The sequence below is a fragment of the Phragmites australis genome, chromosome 9 (genome assembly GCF_958298935.1).
Source record: "Phragmites australis chromosome 9, lpPhrAust1.1, whole genome shotgun sequence".
NCBI classification, from domain to species: domain Eukaryota; kingdom Viridiplantae; phylum Streptophyta; class Magnoliopsida; order Poales; family Poaceae; genus Phragmites; species Phragmites australis.
In genome coordinates, this window is record NC_084929.1 from 18,883,279 (window position 1) to 18,891,421 (window position 8,143).

Genomic DNA, 8,143 nt, shown 5'->3' on the forward strand with positions numbered 1-8,143 from the left:
GAGAAAGGCTAGAGGTAGGGGATAAGTGGGTGGCCGGGCTGGCGAGGTGGGCATCAGCCCAGAGAAAGAGAGGTGAGGAAGGGAGGGAGATGGTGACGGGCTGGGCTGGATCGGGCCGTAAAACAGAGAGAAAAGAGAAAGAGAGGAAGTGGGCTTCAGCCTGTAACCAAAAGGGGTTTTTCTTTTTCCCTTTCTTTTTTCTCTCATATATATACACATGTATATCTATATGTACATCGTATATCCCACATAGATACTTATATTAGCTCACATAATCAAGCAATCAAACAATCAATTCAAGCATATAATCAACACATATATATGGATATTCTTTTATAAGAAAAAATAGCTCTCAATGTATATATGTATTTATACATATAGCACACATACTCACATATATGTGTATATGCATAAAGGCACACATACACATTTAGGAATTTAATTTAGTTTTCGCAAGACTATTTTATTTTCTTTGAATTTTTTTTTAATTTTCTTGGCTTTGAAAATTTGGGCTATTAGAACCTCTATCTAGAATCTTCTATATAAGTTGTTCCTTAATGCCTTCCTGTGTCAACCATGCACTCTCAAACCTAAAAAGGTGATGTTTGTCCAGCTTGTCTTCCCCAAAATCCACCAAAATAGGGCCATGGTCTGATCCCACTCTAGTCAAAGCATTGCAGGTAGCTAAAGGGTATAGCTGGTCCCATCCATCTGTAGTAAGAACTCTGTCAAAGTTACATCTAATAGGATTACTTAGTTTATTAGTCTAGGTAAATCTGCCCCCCCCCCGCCTCTATGTATTTCTCTAAGAGCAGCATCATCTATAAAGCTATTAAATATGTCCATCCAAGAAAAGGTTATATTGTCTGAGGATTTATCATGAGCATATCTAATGAAATTGAAGTCTCCACCCACCAACAAAGGATATTCAGTATTGATTATTTTCCTATACAGTTCGTGTAAAAAGGAAGACTTTCTTTCATATTGAATAGGACCATACACATTAACAACTTCCCATTGAGATTTATTTCTTCTACTATATACAGTGATACTAGAGAAAAATTCTCTACAGTCCATTGCAAGAGCATCCAAATCACCCTTTCTAACACCAACCAGGGTACCTCCAGAGTGACCTTTAGTTGCAGTCCAATTTCAAGAGAAATGATGACTATTAACTAACTCTTAAGCTCTCTAATAGTGAAGTTAGCTCTAATGGTTTTTTGAAGACAAATAATATCACTTTATTTGAAGAGATCAAATCTTAAAGCTGTCTCTTCCTACCCTTGTCCTCCAAACGTCTAATGTTCCAAAAAAGTACTATCATGATTTACCCTTTTTCTTGTCACCTCCACATTTTTCTTACACACAGTTTTCCTGTTCTGCATGACTCTATTTGATTCTAAGTCAGGAGAGGAAGGTTCATCTAAACCTTCTTCTTGATGGAGTTCAGACCCATTTGTCATGGCATCTAACAAACCTTCACTCTTTGTGGCATAGACAAACTTGGGGTTTGCGAGCCAAGATAAGACTGGCTCGGGATCATGCGACCCTTTGGAATCTTCTAATCTGACTCTGGCAGCTGTCAGAGTTGCTCTAACCACTTCCTCTCCTTGTAGACTGGATATGTTATGTATAATCTCAACTTCTTTAGATCCCACATTTATTTTGCAAGAACTAGCTAAAGAATTAAAAATAGAAAAAGACACACTACGTGAAAAACGGACAAAGGAGAGAGACATAAGTGACGGGTCATTACACGATCCATCACTTATGTCACCTCAGGTTGGGACCAGGTATTTACCTGTCACAGATAACAGATAATAGGTGATGGGTCGTAATATTTCCCGTCACCTATAACATGAGTGACGGGTAAGAACTAAATCCATCACTTATGACTTGGTCATAAGTGACGGGTCTTCCTACACTGGTCATAAGTGACGGGTCATGTTATGACCCGTCACTTATGAGTTGGCAATGGTGACGGATCTCCCTGGGTCAGTTATAAGTGATGGGTCGTAATATTACCCATCACTTCTAACAAATAATAAGTGACAGGTAATATTATCACCCGTCACTTATTATTTAGATATGTTTTAACACCTCGCCAACCACTGTGCGGGCGAACAGTTACTCAACAGTTTCGCCCGCACAGTGCTGATGATTCTCACCAGCTTGGATAGAGATTTTCTAATATCTTGTTGATTTAAAGTTTGAATTGGTGTTAGGTCTTTCAAGTTTGAATTGGTGCCCATGAGGGTTATTACCCGTCACCCATGAGATTTTTTCACGTAGTGACACATATTTATTACCTAAGATGTCATTCTTCTGTTGCTTGATGCTTTCAACTTTGATGTGAATAGGGACTCCATCTTCAGGGTTTCTTGAACTCTTCTTTTTTGCCACAATAGGATCATTCTTGTTTCTGGATTTTAGTATAATGAAGCCCCCATCTTGATAATGATCTTCCATGGATGTCAAAGGTGTTGTATTCTCCACCCCAAGATGTGAAGTCTGGTTCATTTCCTTGGCTATCTCTTTCTCAACTTCTTTCTCTACTTGGATCATTAGACTATCCTTTATAGGGTTAGGATTCATCAATGGAGCCAACTATTTTTCTCTTTCATCAATTTTTAGCCTCGAACAATTGCATTTCCTCCTTTTCCTTCTCTATAGGATCCATCTCATAGTCCATCTGTTCCTCTTGTTCCTCCATAGGCCCCTGAGAGAAATTCTCTTTAGGCTCTGTGATTGTGTCCAGAGAAGCATCAGTCACATGTTGGGTTTCCTGGGAGGCAATATAATCATCCACATATTGGATTCCCTATGATTCTATCATCTCTTCAATAGTCACCTCTTTTGTAGGGTCACTCCATGGCTTGGTGTTTTCTACTAGTGTTGGACCTCCTTCAGATTTTTTATCTACAGAATCTTCCTGTTGTTGCATCTGCAAAAGTTTGGCAAACGAGAATCATGACTGCCATCATAAGCCCCTCCAGAATCATCCCCTTCCTCTTCCTAATCATCTTCTTTATGTCTATCAAATTTAGATGAAGAAGTATCTGGAGGAGGTGCCTTTCCCTTATCAGCAGCCTCTACCCACCAAGAAATTTTATGACCTTCACCATTAATAAAGACTTCAGTATCACCTTTAATTTGTGATGAATCTCTGCAAGACAATTTAATCCTCACTGGTCCAGGTACACCCAAAGATTCTCATCATTAACTTCTGGGTCTCCAGCTAAGTAAGCAATTTCAGAAATTGCTTCTTCTGTTCTAGCAAAGGAGGGAATTCCAGCATCCTTCATCCAAACCACTGGTCAACTGACATGCTAGTAGCCTCAACAAACATCTCAGTAGGTAACACTTTGCCTTAACAATCTCCTTGCCAATAGTTTGGAACTCAAAACTAGCAAATCTGGTCAGCTCATATCTCATATCCTCATCAAGGAAAGTGATCATGAACTCTCTGTCAGACATATGTCTAATCTTCCAATTCTTTTTACCTCTAAAAAGACGTACCATTTCCTGATCAATGATATCTGCAATAGCTTTGCCTCTTTCACTAGTCATCATACCCAGAACTTCTTTCTTAGCTCTACCTTTCTTAGTTGAAGGAATATGCATGCTATAAAGCCCATCCTAGGAAATCCAAATCCACATACTTTCATTCCTCTCTTCTTAGGACATGTAGTAGCCTTATGTCCAGTCTTCTTGCAGTGGTAGCACAGAGTTGGCTTTGTACATTGAGCTCTCACATGACTAGTATCATTGCAATTATAACAATATAGCTTAGACTAAGAAACATCTTCTCTAATACTCTTGCTAGTGTTCTCTATTTTTTTTCTCCTCTTGTTCTCTCCTCAATTTACATCGGAGATCTTGTTCTATGGTCACTCCATCTCTATCATCATGTCTTCTCATGTTGCTTTGTCTGTCCCCCTAGTTTTGGCTTCCTTGGTCATAACTTGTATCTGAGGGAGCAGTGCTACTAAAGTTGTCTCATCGAAAAGTTCTTCCACCATCTCTATTTACATTTCGTAGGCCAGCCTCTCTAGTACTAGAATTGACAGGAGCATCTCTAATAAGGTTGGGGTTGTTCTCTCTATTGAAGCCAGTCTTCGTATCCCTACTGAAGTTAGATCCACCTCCTTTACACCACTGTTAAGATCCATCTCTATCATGTTGTTTACCTCCAAAACGGCGTCAATCGTCACCCTCTCTACCACCATCTCTACCACCTCAGTGTCCCTCCCAGCGATCTAGATCCACTCTAACACTAGATCGCTACGACGAACCCCCAAGCACCATCTCCTGGATATGTTCCCTAATCATCGTACCTTGGACCACAGATGCAAAGGAGTGAGAATCCACTCTATGCGAGGTTGCTCTCACGATTATCTTCACCGATGAGCTAAATCACCAGATCTCCACTTGAGTAGCCTAAAACCCTAACTCCGCCGCCACGAGCTCTCTCCCCTTTCGCACACAGACCCAATACCTAGTAGGGTTGGACCACAAGTGGTCGTAGATGTCATTTATACTTGTGCCATGAGTGAAGCTGGGCTGGTCAGGCTATTTTTTGGGCCCTCAACCTATGCTGAGAAGGTGCATCCATGGTCGCACCCCCCATCGATCCTCTCTCGACTCCTTCACAACGCTTGTGGCGCAGCCCAGTCCCCACTGGTGCGTGAGCCCACTTTTGTTCGCTGCATGAGCAAAGGTTGGCGACGCCAACACGCATGGGCAAGGCAGTTGTGGTGGCGGTAACGGTGGTGATGGCGACTACGATGGTGGTGGCGGTGGCCTCTAGCTCTCTCCCCTTTCTAACATTCCCCCCCCCCCCCACCAACCAACCAACCAAACGAAACTAAAAAACCATAGCCCCACACATTTAGCAAGTTTAAGGACTTAAATCTACACTTTGAGAGTTCAGGGACCTAGATGACACATGTGTAAATTTAGTGACCCTGGTATAGTTTACTCACAATAAAAATTAGACGTGATTTACTCTTGAGTTCCAATGAATAACCTTTCTTTAGAAAAGAAGTGTTGATGAACAAAGAAAATATTCTCCATAACTAGCATGAAAGGAAATAATGAATATGTACAAACCTTACTGCAGAAAGCACCCTCAGATTTTCTCTACTTCAAATTTTGTAAGTGGCGCAAACAATGGGTCAATTATTTGTGTCAACCGACGATTGATTCGTAACTCCATTTGTTGCTATGATGTGTCAACCGACTCGATCCATTCATTTTTCCAAAACAAAAGAATTACAAAAGTCCACAAATTAAAACTATATATAATATTTTATAGTATTAATCGATTAACCAGTATAGTCTTGGTTTTTAACCCGCCACTGGTGTAGACCGTGGTTTGTCATAATATTTTCATTTTATTTACTCGCTTTATTTGGTTACAAAACAAGTAGAATTTATGTACTCCATATGTTGGATTCTAAAATAATCTTACCTCAATAATCATATTTTAGACTTAAAATATATGCTTAAATCACTTTATTTTAGCCTACAAACTCTAAGGCCCATTTTGTAATGCAGGAATTTTATAGATTCGTAAGAACCAGTACAGTTCACATAGGATTTAGGGGGAAACAACCCTGCATTCAAAAGGGGGTCCAAATCTTGCAGGAATTCAGGAGTTAGAGCTCTCCAAGCAGATAACGCCCCACTGCCATAATCGTCACTAGTCCATCTTCCACCCGTTGATTCTTACTCCTTTACTTGGGAAATCACTGAGAATAGATAGAGGAAAATGACCATACTATGAGGGTAAGAAAGAATAGTTGTGAGAATGTTTGCACGCAGAGGTTGAAGAAATTAAGAGTGTGGAAGATTACTAAGAACAAAAGAGATATTTTCTCCGTTTCACTATATTTGTCTATGGCTTTTGAAGAATTCATTTTAAAATATTTATCCGTTGAGGAAATCAAAAGTGTAGTTATTACAATGTTTCCACTCTCTACCTCTAATTAAATACTTAGAAAGACAGAGTGATTGCATCATGTTATTTAATAGGGATATGGATGGTCATTTCTCATTAATTTTTTCTTAAAACTAATACTCTATTCGGTCTGAAATAGATGTTGTTTATGGATGCATGCAATTAAACTCTAGAAACTTTGACTACCAATATACAAAAGAGTACTAAGATTTATCACATTAAAATTGTATTACTCCATCTGGTTTCATATTAGGTGTTATTTTAGATAGAATAATTTAGGATACCAAGATAGCTTAAATAAGATTATTTGTTTACCATTTTACCTATCATAACTCAACAACCTAAGAGTCATTCAATATAGCAACAAACGTCCACAAGTAAGGTGGTGCGCACCCAGCTTATCTTTCTAGAAGTTCATAGTTTGAGTACTGGTTGCAACAATCACATTTTTTTCTTTTGATTTTCCTAGCTTCCTGCTGTGACTCTTTATCTACCCAGCGTGGTGCGAATGTTTTTAACCCTTTTCAATTTGCTTATGTTCTTGCTTGTCCATGAACTTCTAGTGAATGATGGTTAGTTGAGATCGACAAGATTGCTCTCTATATAGGCAAAAAGGAGAAGTAGTACTACTGCTAGTACTCCTGGCGCGAATGGAGTTAATGGTGTATGCAAGGCTAGCTAGCTTTGAGAATATCAAGCACTGGTTTAATGAAGTTAATGGTGAATGCGAGATTAGAGTAATTATAAAGGTAAAATAGGCTAGTTGACCCTAAAATCTTTAAACTCACTACACCAGAATAACACACTAGTGACAAGTGATAACCGTCACTAGTGACGGTTACCACACCGTCACTCTTATTGCATCACTAATGATAAAACATTAGTGACGGGTTAGGACCTGTCACTAGTGACAATCACCAGTGATGGGTCATAATTAAGATCTGTCACTAAAATACATCTCCAATGGTCTAAGCAGGCCTGTTGCCCATCACTGTGATCATCATTAGTGACGGGTGTATGTACCACCCGTCACTAATTATCAATCCCTAGTGATGGATAGCTTTCCAACCAGTATCTGGAACTCGATCATCAACCGTCACTGGTGACTGAGTTATTAGTGACAGTTGTATTTACCATCCATCACTAATTATGTAGAACCAGTGATTGAGTCATCAGCGACATGTTATGAATCATTAGTGACGGGTATCTTTCCAACCTGTCTCTAATGACTGAGTTCCAGAGACAGGTTAGAAAGCTACCTGTCACTGGGACTCAGTTATCAATGACGAGTGAATTTACCACCTATCACTAATATTCTCATCCCCCGAAGGGATTTACTTGTTTCATGGCTGCATCCTGAAGCAATGTCAGGATTTGGCAGTTGTCTTCTTCTGCAAATAAGACACATCACATTCATACCATACCCACATTGTAGGGACCAAATCACGAGATATGCCGCAACAAATTACATAATCAAAAGTCCTCAAAACGTACAACGGCGCAAGTCCACATCAAGATAGTTACATATTATATAAGTCGAAAGTGCAACCACAAATTACATAAGTCAGAGCTCTGCCTCCCTACAATAGAACTCGCCTTTCAAAGAGACGACTTTGGTCATTAAGAACGAGGCGATCCATGCTTGAATGTTGGAGAGTGCAGACTCCTCGATGTTGCCGTCTGATAAGCTGAATTCCTGCTGAATTAAAGTACTTATGGAAAAAAATATGCAATTAGCGTGAGTAAAATCATTTTATCATAAGATATTTGTAATGAATAAAAGCAGCTATGAAAAGACTATGCAATTATCTTACATCTGGGGATTTCATATCCTTTCTTGCCATGAATAGCAGCATGTAACGCGCAACGTAGAATCCGTAGGAGTTGCCCGGTGGTTGTTGGTTGCACTAGAGAGGAAAAACCGTTAGTCTGAAAGGAAAAAATGTAGTAGTAGAGTATTTGCAAATATGTCTGCTAGCACTTACCGTGAAGACGGTCTTATGTGTCAGTGTGTGGGGCTCCTTCAGATTGTACTTTGAATCACAGCGCATATACATGTCAAAAGCCCTACATGCGAAGAGGGATCCAATAGTCAATATTTGGTGTAAGTTTGAAAAGTTCAATATGTAACCTAAGTCATGAAGAGCTTACTCATCAAGCATTCGTTTGACGAAAGTATAG